The sequence below is a fragment of the Megalobrama amblycephala genome, linkage group LG14 (genome assembly GCF_018812025.1).
Source record: "Megalobrama amblycephala isolate DHTTF-2021 linkage group LG14, ASM1881202v1, whole genome shotgun sequence".
NCBI lineage: Eukaryota > Metazoa > Chordata > Actinopteri > Cypriniformes > Xenocyprididae > Megalobrama > Megalobrama amblycephala.
In genome coordinates, this window is record NC_063057.1 from 23513113 (window position 1) to 23525390 (window position 12278).

Here is a 12278-nt window from a genome sequence, read left to right on the forward strand (position 1 = left end):
CTTCAATGATACTACAACTATACACGTTTTGTATACACGTTGTATTAATTCAAACACATTAATAAATGTGTAACATGTAAAGTGTTTCCCATTTGACTGTATATGACCGTATTATTTCCTTCATGTTCAAATTGTTACAAATAATAACGTAGATTATGTAATGTAGGCTATTTAATGTCAAATAAAAATAAAACATTTTTAAAAAGCCTTTTACAAGTGAAACGTGTGTTTCTCTATATGAAAACAAATAGGATATTTAAAAAACATTTCTAAAATAATAGGTTTAAAACATATTTAAACTGCTCACAATAAAATAAAAACAAGCAAACAACAAATAATTGTTTAAAACACTTTTCATCCCTGAAAACGAAATGAATAAGTTTTATTAATTAATATTTATTTAATATTAACATGATAAATATCTTTGACAAATCCTTAATTATAAATATGAAAGACACGAAGAGATTTAATAGCCTATAGCAGATAAACACTTAAATATAAATTTGTTCACCACATCATGACAGAAATATCATACACTCACCGTATACACCTTCTGTTGTTAAATGGATTTGCAATGATTAAATACATGTAGGCCTACATTAAATGCTCATACCTTTCATTACAGTGTCTTTATACTATTTGTCACAAGTTCACAACATGAAACAGAAATATCACATACAGTCAAGGGAGACATTTTACTACAGCTATGGTTACACATTTATTAATATATTTTCAAAATGATATGGTTAAAAGTATTTGTTCACAGTTTTTACAAATTAGTTCATGCCTTATGGACTAACAAATCATAGTTTGTATCATCCATTAACATGGTAATTAAAAATCCTCTTTGTACATCATGATATCTTATGCATATTAAATGAACAGAAATGTGACTTTATTTAAAAGTATTGTTGTTAAATACTGTAGACATCAATACGGTCAAAAAATAAGTAAAAGCAAGTAAGTAAAAACAACTTATATTTAACAAAAGAAAATGACATGTATGGGTAGCGCAAATATGACTTAAGCCCCGCCCCTCACTTCCTGTTCTGGTGCTGCGGGTTTGCAGCTGGATCTCGAACAACCCCGCAGCCCAGAGCGCGCAGTTCCATTACCAACTCAATGCAACATGGCCGCCCGTCACGTGCTCTTCCAGCGATCTGATAATGGTGTGGGAATTTAACCGATCCAGCCCTAAAGGTTCAGTGGATTACAGCAGTAAATCTGTGAATCCAGCGGGAGGAAAATTCTGTCGTGATTTGAAAATGTGTCACTGATTGGGAGCATCAAATAGCAAATGTATGTAGTATTTAAAAATATCCAGGCAAATATATACAGTGACAGAGAACTGAGTGTGTGTGTGCTGACGTCTGACTCTCATTCTTCTGATGTGTCTTCCTGAAAAACAGTTTCACTTCCTGTACGTGAAAGAAAGTGAAAGAAATTTCAGTTCAACATGACAGTTCAGAGGAGTAAAAAGGACGATCTACATTATCTGAGGTGAGTGTTTCATCTTTCTTTAGTTGTTTATGTGTGTGTGTAGCCTATTTGTTTTGGCTATACTTGTGAGGACCAAATGTCCTCACTTATATTCTGAAAAACTTTCACAACCTCCTAGTGAGGACGTTTGACTGGTCCTCGCTATTTTAAAATACATATAAATCAACCAAAAGAAGTTTTTATTTAAATCTAGTGATGGTCACATGTTTCTGTGATGGGTAGGTTTAGGAGTAGGGGTTGGGTTAGGTGATAGAAAATATCATTGACCTGATATAAAATCAATGGAAGTCTATGCAATGTCCTCACTAAATAGCAAAACTAACGTGTGTGTGTGTTTGTGTGTGATGTGTCATTGGTAACTTTTGTACTTTAAAGCTGTGCTGAAGTCATACTGATGATTTTATTTGAGTTCCTCATGTCACGATCAAACAGATGATCAAGTGTGTCTTGGTAAGTGAATCACAGAAGGCAGATATTGTTGTCACATGCTGTGAATTCACTGTTTTCTCTGCTGTATTGTGTTTATTAGTGAGTCTGATTCCTCAAACAGTATTTCTTATCATGCACTCTGATCTCTTTGAGAGAGAAACTATCGCTCATCATCTTCCTGTCGTTTGCAGACAGTTTTGATATAATACTGCTTTCTTCTGTCTATATGATGAACTCAAAACAGAGACATTCATTGAAACCAGCAGCACTGAAATTAACTGGAAGTGTTGAACACAACCGTGTTGTAGAAATATAGAAATACCTCTCAAATATCCCACTGGGAAAATAAAGCAAACATAAATACATAGAATTTGATTGCTTTTGAATGCAGATCTGTGAAAAGTGTGATTGGAAAAATATGCACAAAACATGATCTGTGCTTTTACATGTGCAGAAAACCTATGAAGATTAGAGTTTATCTGAAGTAAACTAAAACTGACAATTGCAAGATAAATTCACTACTTTAATGAAAAAAACAGCAAACTTTTCGGTCATCCCTTACAAAAAAGAAGTTTATTGAAGTATAAACTAAACATTAAATATACTTTCAGTCTAATTTTTATGTACTTCTCAAAAATATACTTAAAATTGCATTTAAATATACTTAAGTATATTTATAAAATATTTATAAAAAAGCAGATGTTCATAATTCTGAGTATCTGAGTTTTTGTGTAGGCTAATCCACATAGGAATTTACTTTACAAATCTACTCTTTCCCCGCCACTGACTGAATTTTCTAGCTATCCATGCTTTCACTGTTATACGGTAGGGGGCGCTATTACACTTGTTCTGAAATAGAGCAGAATCTCCAGATCAAAACACAGGAGAAGCAGCAGAAACAAGCACTGGAAGATTGCTCACGCAAATGTAATCAACTTTCAACATCAACATTATACAAAAATCAAAACTACATAATGTTAAAATGTAAAGAAAAAAATGTTGAAGAGTTAACGAATGTAAAGCGACTAGTATACTTAAAGTGCAAAAATAATATATAAATAATAAACTGTAAGTATGTTGTTATGTTAACTCAAAGAAAACTTAGAAGTATACTTCTGGATTTTCAAACCTCTCTCGTCCCAATCCCAGAAAACTGACTCCCATTCCCTCACACTTCCGTTTTGTGTTTTTTTTGCCATAAAAAATGTGTATTTAGTATTTAAATCTGTATTTAGAAATATTTTTGTGTGTATTTGATCGTTTGGACGTGCACCCGAAGCCCAAAGTGTAATTCATCTATATGCATCTGTTTTGGAGCACGCACACACAATTCAGCCTGGGAAACAGCGTCTCTTGCGCGGATTATTGTGCTTTCACTATTCAGCTCTTTCACTGGCCACAATTTTGCTGATTGGGAAATTACATTTTATATTATTAAAGTTGCCTTTGACACGCTAAAATTACTTGATTTTGAGTCATTTTACTTGATTTAGCTAGATTTAAAAAGTTTTCAATCTTTCAGATGCAGATTGACCACCCTTATCAAAACTACATGGTATATCAGCTAGTATGTATAGGTGGGCAATATGACCATAATATGAGAAATTTTATCATTTTATTTGTTTAAAGTTATTTTTGTTAGGCTACAAAATGAATGTCATTCCACACCCGTAAGACCTTCGTTAATCTTCAGAACACAAATTAAGATATTTTAGTTGAAATCCGATGGCTCAGTGAGGCCTGCATAGCCAGCAATGACATTTCCTCTCTCAAGATCCATTAATGTACTAAAAACATATTTAAATCAGTTCATGTGAGTACAGTGGTTCAATATTAATATTATAAAGCCACGAGAATATTTTTGGTGCGGCAAAAAAACAAAATAATGATTTATTTAGTGATGGCCGATTTCAAAACACTGCTTCAGGAAGCGTCGGAGCGTTATGAATCAGGAGGGCCATCACAGTGTCAATCACAGAAACGGCCCCCAGCCAAATTGAGTTTGAGACCCTTGCTTTAACTGATTCCTCTCAGCCTTACATAGAATAAATTGTAAACAAATGGCTTGCATGCTTCACTATAAACTTTACCTTCAGTAGTTCCATCTCAGTTTTCAGTCTTTGTCCAAGTGCTCCTCCTTTGGCACGAAACAGTGTGAGCAGCTTAAGAATGTGAAGATCCAATGAGGACATAAATTTAGGTGCCAGCTGCACGGTGGTTATTCTCTGAAATTCTGCAGTCAACTGAAATATGGAATGACAGAAATTAATTTAAGAAACGGTTTACAGAAGAGACTTTAGATACATCATGTCTCTAAACATGACTAGCAACTCACTTGAGAAGGTTGAAATCATTCCTTTATGTCTTTCACACTTGGACATTGATTAATGATTTCATGTCGTCTATGTGCAAATGTTTTGTTCATCTTTTCCTTTATCATATATTCATTGTTCTTTTTTTTTTCAATGCTGAGACCAGCTCTTCTCTCCCTTTTTCCAAAGTCTTCTCATCTTCACCCACTGGGTAAGATGGGAGGTAGTTGACCTCAGGCACTGGCACTGCTCTGTGATATCACTGTCAGTAAAGCTTTTGTTGGGTGGAAACAAAGAACTATTGGTGCGACAGTCACAACCTTTATAGTGGATTTGTGCTGTATTTGATTTGAGGAGTGAAGAGTAAAAAAATTCTCAAAATCTGAATCCATTTACTGAAGACTGATATCATCTGTAATATTTAAAGCATGCTTGACAGCTGAGTGCGACTCCTCCAAGGATTCTAGTATTCCAGATGGCAATGTTATGTTCTCTATCCTGAGGCCAAAAATTAACCCCGAGGTTTGCTGAATCCGTGATCGGTTACCTAAAAAACAAGAAACAAGAAAAATAAGTCACTGACACTCATAAAAAACTGTGTTGGTGATTGATATTGCTAACTGTGCTACTTTGGTAATGCAAATGTTATAAAGCAAAAAAATGGATTAGAGCAAATCAGAAAAAGCGATTTGGGAAATGCTCATTGTGGTTTGAAAACTTGCCACTGATTGTAAGATTCAAATAGTGTTCTAATAATATATAGTGACGAGACTGAGTGTATGTTGACATCTTTTTTTTTCTTCTTACGTCTCTTACTGAAAACCAGTTTGACTTGTTTTGTAGAAGTGAAAGAAGTTTCCGCACTCTTGTCCAACACAACAGTTCAGAGGAGGAGAAAAGAAGATCTACAAATATTATCTGAGGTGAGTGTTTCATCTTTCTTTAGTCGTGTGTGTGTGTGTGTGTGTGTATGTGTTATGATGTGTCATTGGTAACTTTGTGCTTCTGAGACTTTAAAGCCGTGCTGAAGTCATACTGATGATTTTGTTTGAGCTCCTCATGTCACGATCAAACAGATGATCAAGTGTGTCTTGGTAAGTGAATCACAGAAGGCAGATATTGTTGTCACATGCTGTGAAATCCCTGTTTTCTCTGTTGTGTTTATTAGTGAGTCTGTGATTCCTCAAACAGTATTTCTTATCATGCGCTCTGATCTCTTTGAGAGAGAAACTATCGCTCATCATCTTCCTGTCGTTTGCAGACAGTTTTGATATAATACTGCTTTCTTCTGTCTATATGATGAACTCATAACAGAGTCATTCATTGAAACCAGCAGCACTGAAATTAACTGGAAGTGTTGAACACAACCGTGTTGTAGAAATATAGAAATACCTCTCAAATATCCCACTGCGAAAATAAAGAAAACATAAATACATACAATTTGATTGCTTTTGAATGCTGATCTGTGAAATATGTGATTGGAAAAATATGCATAATAAAACACATGATCTGTGCCTTTACACGTGCTGAAAACCTATGAAGATTAGAGTTTATCTGAAGTAAACTAAAACTGACAATTGCAAGATAAATTCACTACTTTAATGAAAAAAACAGCAAACTTTTCGATCATGTGACCTTTCTCAATGCCTAATAAATGATACTCAGCAATCTTAAAGGGACAGTTCACACAAAAATTACAATTTGCTATTAATTTACCCTCAGGCCATCCAAGATGAAGGAAATGTTGTAAACTTCAGAACAGGAAAATAAGGGACAAACGCGGTTCCCTTTCAGTCGGTCACGTTCGACGTACGTCAGTAGTGACCGACGAATTGGGATATCGCTTAGAGAGCCCTATCATCTTCGTGTAAACTAAAACAAGCCAATGGAATTGGCGTGCGATATTTGCATAATGCGCACCGCCCCCGACAGGTGTATATAAATAGGAAGCGGATGCAATCGCACTCTGTCTTTCGCTTCGGAGCCATTTACTGGTGTCCTATTTAGAAGACTCTTTTCTTCGTTTGTTATTTATTCTAAAACATTGCCTCAGAAGAGGATCACAGCGAGCTTTTAGTGCTGGTGAAGAGGGCACGTTCAGCGAGGTCGCGAGTGTCCGAGGAGCTGAGCTATAAGCTCTAAAACTGCTGTTTTCACAGCAACACAAAGAGTGTGTGTGTGTGAGCGATTTGGGCCGGTTCCTCGGTGTGTCAGGGAGTGGTGTACCTGACACATCGCGTCGCTCCCTGGGTGCTTCAGCACGAGTGAGTTGACTTCCCCTTCTAAAAGAGCTTTACAGACGAACCCTGACAGTATGTCATTTCGTCTGTGCGTTAATGGATGCGGTCGTTCCCTGGTCCCTGCTGATGGGCACAATCGTTGCATCTCGTGTTTGGGCATTCTGCACGCTGAAGCAGCTTTTGTGGATGGTTCATGTTCCCATTGCGGGAACATGACCATCGCGGTGCTGAGGTCGAGGCTCTCCTTCCTGAAGTCTCAGGAAGCGGGGGTCCCCTCTCCTATGCCGCGTACGACCGTTTTTTCCGGCCCCGGGAACCGGAATGACGGTACGACGCTGTATAGAGAGGGCGACCTGAGGATTCCGGTCAGGGCTTTCCCGCCGAGCGGAAACGCTCCTCGGGCCCCTGCCGCCTCATCAGCACCGCAACCCATCGTGCCACCGTTGGTTTCCGCTGGGCCCTCTACGGACTGTCCAGCCGTTACCTTTGGTGTGCTGGCGGCGGATCGGATGTCGACCGCTGCATCGGAAGGTGAGCCTGAGTCCTCGGGGGAAGATCCGGACGCGCTGCCGCCCGGGACGGTAGTGTTGCCCGAATCGGATCCCGAGCTCACGGCTGTACTCTCCCGGGCCGCCTTGTGCGTCGGGCTTGAGTGGAACCCTCCACCCTGTCCCGGCCCATCTCGGTTGGACGATTGGTACTTGGGGGGGGGTCGCGCTGGTCAAATCCAGCGTCCCGCCCCAATGCCTTTCTTCCCGGAAGTACACGATGAGGTGACCAGGTCTTGGCAAGCTCCGGATGGGGCTCGTACAGGGCCTGGTCCCTCGTCCGCCTTCACCTCCCTGGACGGCGGGGAAGCCAGGGGATACGCGAAGCTCCCGCCAGTCGAGCGGTCTGTTGCGATGCAGTTGTGTCCAACGGCCGCTGGCGGGCGCGGTGAGCCGCGTCTCCCGTCCCAGGCCTGTGAATTCTCAGCCGGTCTGACTGAGAAAGCTTACAGTGCCTGTGGGCAGGCTGCCTCTGCCCTGCACGCGATGGCCCTTTTGCAGGTCTATCAGGCAAAAGCGCTGTCGCAGATGCCCCAGGAAGGTCCTGACCAACAGCTGCTTGGGGAGCTGCGCGCTGCCACTGACCTTGCCCTCCGGGCAACGAAGGTGACAGCGCGTTCTGTTGGCCAGGCGATGTCTACTCTGGTAGTCCAGCAACGCCACCTCTGGCTGACCTTGGCAGACATGAGGGAGACCGACAAACATCGGTTTCTGGATTCCCCCGTGTCTCCGGTCGGCCTTTTTGGCGACGCGGTGGAGAGCTGTGCCCAACAGTTCTCCGCTGCACAGAAGCAGGCTGAGGCTATCAGACATGTCATGTCACGGCGGTCCGCTGCTGCCTCCAACCAGCCGCCCGTGACTCAGCCTCAGCCCGCCCGTCGCCGAGGGCGCCCGCCTGCGCCTTCCTCCGCCCCTGCTAAGTCGGCAAAGCAGCAGCCTACACCAGCCAAACAGCAGGGTGCCGGTCGCGGACGTGGTGCCCAGCCCGTCTCTGCCAAGCCAGGTGGCAAGCGGTCGGGGAAAACTCGGCCCTGAGACGGGCGACCTGGAGCGGAAGGTTCCTGCCCTTCGGGAGAGTATTCCATGTGCTCTCCCACCCCCGGAGGAGGGCCGGGGGGATTTTGTGGCGTCTGTCTATCTACCGCCGCTGGCTCTCCGGAGTCCAGCGGTACCCACTTTGCCACAAAAAGAGCAGTTTCCTCAAACTCCAGGTCACAACAAGGTGTGTCTGCCAGTGTGCCAGGCCCCGCCTCGCCGCTGGCAGCACCCTCCCCATTCGCCAGCAGGCGGCAGTGTGATGGCGCAGACCGCGTCCCGTGCGCCGTCTCCCATGCACACTGCTGCCTCGCGGAGTCCGACCCCACTCGCGGCCGCTTCCAAGCCGCCCGAGTCGGGTCCCTCTCTGCCTTGCTGCCCCACCCCCGGTGCGTCTGTGGTGCCTTTGGTCCCGCTGGTTCGGAGTCTGGAGGCGTGGAGCACGCTTCCCAGCCCGTCCCGCTGGCTCATTCGCACTATCAGACTCGGCTATGCGATTCAGTTCGCCCGGCGTCCCCCGGTCTTCAGGGGTGTCCACTTCACTCAGGTGTCGTTGGACAGTGCTCCTGTTCTCCGGGCGGAGATTGCTGTCCTCCTGGCGAAGGATGCAATCGAGCCGGTCCCTCCAGCCGATATGAAGTCGGGGTTTTACAGCCCCTACTTCATTGTACCAAAAAAGGGCGGTGGGCTACGGCCAATCCTGGATCTGCGCGTCCTGAACCGGTATCTTCACAAGATGCCGTTCAAGATGCTCACGCAGAAACGCATTTTCGAATGCGTCCGTCCCCGGGATTGGTTTGCAGCAATAGACCTGAAGGACGCGTACTTTCATGTCTCGATTCTACCTCGACACAGACCCTTCCTCCGGTTTGCGTTCGAGGGTCGGGCATATCAGTACAAGGTCCTACCCTTCGGGCTGGCCCTGTCACCCCGCGTCTTTACGAAGGTTGCGGAGGCGGCCATTGTTCCCCTCAAGGAACAGGGCGTTCGTATTCTCAACTATCTCGACGACTGGCTGATCCTGGCCAGCTCGCGAGAGCAGTTGTGCGAACACAGGGACATGGTTTTAGCTCACCTCAGCCGATTGGGTCTTCGGGTCAACTGGGACAAGAGCAAACTCGCCCCCGGGCAGAGGATCTCTTATCTCGGTCTCGAGCTAGACTCGGTTGCACGGACTGCGCGTCTCACCGAGGCGCGTGTCCAGTCGGTGTTGAACTGCCTGAGTTCGCTCAAGCGCAGGACAGCGGTTCCACTGAAAGATTTTCAGAGGCTCCTGGGGCATATGGCATCTGCAGCCGCGGTCACGCCGCTCGGATTGCTTCATATGAGACCGCTTCAACACTGGCTCCGCGGCCGGGTCCCGAGATGGGCGTGGCAGTGCGGCACGCTCCGTGTCCCCGTGACACCGAGCTGCCGTCGCACCCTTGTCCGGTGGTCGGACCCTTCGTTCCTGCGGGCCGGAGTACCCCTCGAACAAGTGTCCAGGCACGCTGTGGTTTCCACAGATGCCTCTGCCACGGGATGGGGGGCCACGTACAACGGGCATGCAGTGGCAGGTCTTTGGACGGGGCCTCAGCTGCATTGGCATATCAATTGCCTCGAGTTGCTAGCGGTTCGTCTTGCGCTGGCCCGCTTCAAGAAGCTGTTGTCAGGCAAGCACGTTCTAGTCCGCTCAGACAGCACTGCGGCCGTTGCGTACATCAACCATCAGGGTGGTCTACGCTCCCGTCGCATGTCGCAACTCGCCCGCCATCTCTTGTTGTGGAGTCAGAAGTATCTGAGGTCCCTTCGGGCCACTCATGTCCCAGGTGTGCTCAACCGTGCAGCCGACGAGCTGTCACGGCAGCCTCCACTTGCGGGCGAGTGGCGGCTCCACCCTCAGGCGGTCCAGCTGATTTGGCAGCATTTCGGCGAGGCCCAGGTAGACCTGTTTGCCTCCCCGGAAACTGCCCACTGCCAGTGGTTTTATTCCCTGACCGGCGGCACGCTCGGCACGGATGCCCTGGCACACAGCTGGCCCCTGGGTCTGCGCAAATATGCGTTTCCCCCAGTGAGCCTTCTCGCACAGCTCCTGTGCAAGGTCAGGGAGGACGGGGAGCAGGTTCTGTTAGTGGCTCCGTATTGGCCCACTCGGACCTGGTTCTCAGACCTCATTCTCCTCGCGACAGCCCCTCCCTGGCCGATTCCTCTGAGGAAGGACCTCCTGACTCAGAGACGGGGCACCCTGTGGCACCCGCGTCCCGATCTATGGAAGTGGTCCCTGGACGGGATGCGGAGGTTCTGAGTGATCTCCCGCAAGCGGTCGTAGACACCATCACTTCCGCTAGAGCTCCTTCCACTAGGAGTCTCTATGCGTTGAAGTGGAACCTGTTCGTCGAATGGTGCGCCTCTCGCCGAGAGGACCCCCGATCATGTTCGGTCGGATCCGTGCTTTCCTTTCTGCAAGATGGGTTGGAGCGAAGGCTGTCTCCCTCCACCCTCAAGGTGTATGTTGCCGCTATTGCCGCACATCACCATGCAGTTGAGGGTAAGTCCCTGGGGAAACACGATCTGATCGTCAGATTCCTGAGGGGAGCGAGGAGATTAAATCCTCCTCGCCCTTCCTCCGTACCCTCTTGGGATTTGACCCTGGTTCTCACAGCTCTCCGGGGTCATCCCTTTGAACCTTTGCAATCAGTCGACCTGAAACTATTGTCTCTTAAGACGGTTCTTCTGGTTGCATTGGCTTCCCTGAAGAGGGTAGGGGATCTGCATGCATTTTCGGTCGACGAAACGTGCCTAGAATTCGGGCCCGGTGTTTCTCACGTCATCCTGAGACCCCGGCCTGGATACGTGCCCAAGGTTCCTACCACTCCCTTCAGAGATCAGGTAGTGAACCTGCAAGCGCTGCCCTCGGAGGAGGCAGACCCAGCCCTAGCTTTGCTCTGTCCCGTCCGCGCTCTGCGCGTTTACGTGGATAGAACGCGAAGCTTCAGGACCTCAGATCAGCTCTTCATCTGTTACGGAGGCCAGCAGAAGGGAAAGGCTGTCTCCAAGCAGAGGATGGCCCACTGGATAGTGGATGCCATCGCCTTGGCGTATGAATCCCAGGGCGTGCCTTGCCCGCTCGGGTTGAGAGCCCACTCCACCAGAGGGGTGGCCTCTTCCTGGGCGCTGGCTCATGGCGCCTCGCTGACAGATATTTGTAGAGCTGCGGGCTGGGCGACACCCAACACGTTCGCTAGGTTTTATAGCCTACGTGTAGAGCCGGTATCTTCACGTGTACTCGCATCCACTAGTCGGTAGACGTGTTGTACCCACTCTAAGTGTCGGCTTGCAATGCCATTCCCGCCACTGGCCGGATACGTGCATACTTCTCTCCAGTCGTGTTCCCCGCTTGGCGAACCCTGTCGAGCTCCTCCGCCTCCCCCTTCGGCTCGGACATTGCGGAGTGTCTGATGCCAGGCCTACATCCGTCGCTGATGCTGTCTGTTGGCTGGGGCCCATATGTCGTGACCCCTCTACGTGAGCAGTCCCATATGTGTAATTGTCCACGGTTTAAAACTCCCTACGGGCCGAGTCCGTGTCTTTCCCTTAGCAGAGCCAGCTCTGCTGTCACCTGTCAGATGAGTCTCCCCCTAACCAGGTGGAGCCATCCCAGGGACTCCATATGCGTACTGCCCCCCGGGCCAGTCCATATGTGTATTCCCACGTAAACTCCTCCCCCATTGGGTAGGTAGTGGTCTCCGCAGCGTCCCTTACGGGTTCGCTTCCCCAGTGTAGTCTAGTTTACTAGTGGGTAGTGGTTAGACAGCAGTAGACTCTCTCGGTGTAAGCTCGCCCCCTTCACCGCCAGCCGGTGCTATGGGCGGCTGAGCTTGCGCTGGGCACTGGAAGGGGTTTCGTAACTGTGGCGCTTTAGTTGGGATCCCAATTCGTCGGTCACTACTGACGTACGTCGAACGTGACCGACTGAAAGGGAACGTCTCGGTTACGTATGTAACCCTCGTTCCCTGAAGGAGGGAACGGAGACGTACGTCCCGTCGCCACAGTTTCTGTACCCTCGCTGTAGTGCGGACACCAGTTGTCTCCTCAGCGAAAAACAGAGTGCGATTGCATCCGCTTCCTATTTATATACACCTGTCGGGGGCGGTGCGCATTATGCAAATATCGCACGCCAATTCCATTGGCTTGTTTTAGTTTACACGAAGATGATAGGGCTCTCTAAGCGATAT

The 12278-nt window shown here is 47.2% G+C and overlaps 1 protein-coding gene across 2 annotated transcripts in view; it reads left to right on the forward strand.

Moving 5' to 3' along the window:
* Positions 1 to 964: 964 nt before the first annotated feature.
* The window catches only part of LOC125244569 (NACHT, LRR and PYD domains-containing protein 3-like), a 62531-nt gene continuing 51217 nt past the window's right edge, over positions 965 to 12278 (forward strand). Inside the window, exons 1-3 of one of the 2 annotated variants that reach the window (XM_048154659.1) lie at positions 965 to 1299; positions 1410 to 1500; positions 5085 to 5164. The gene's annotated coding sequence lies outside the window, so the exon portion shown is untranslated. The remainder of the gene's footprint in view (positions 1300 to 1409; positions 1501 to 5084; positions 5165 to 12278) is intronic. The other variant, XM_048154660.1, reaches the window with a different exon arrangement.